Raw genomic sequence first — 434 nt, forward strand, 5'->3', positions numbered from 1 at the left:
GGAGAGAGAGAGAGAGAGAGAGAGAGAGAGAGTGGAGATATGTGCATACCATACGTTCATGTCTGGTTGAACACCAGTGTTAGAGAAGACGATAAATTGAAAAGAAAAGAGAAAGCGCATGACTGTAGTCAAGATGTACTCACCTACAACTCCCATTCGACAATTCAACAATTGTCTTCCTGAACATGTTGGTCCTTCACCTGCGAGAAATATATGAGAATCAAATGAAGAGAAAGAGAAAAAGAGAGAGGCGTTGAGAGAGAGAGAGAGAGAGAGAGAGAGAGAGAGAGAGAGAGATTGTTGCTACTGATATAATTCTATAGGAACTCGTTAAACGCTCAGGTTTCTCTTCTCTTATCTTGCATTTGTTTCAGTTACTGGACTGAAGCTCAGCACTCACTTATTTTGTATAAGTCTGGTTCTTATTCTATCGA

This window comes from Octopus bimaculoides, chromosome 20 (genome assembly GCF_001194135.2).
Source record: "Octopus bimaculoides isolate UCB-OBI-ISO-001 chromosome 20, ASM119413v2, whole genome shotgun sequence".
Classification (NCBI taxonomy): Eukaryota; Metazoa; Mollusca; class Cephalopoda; order Octopoda; family Octopodidae; genus Octopus; species Octopus bimaculoides.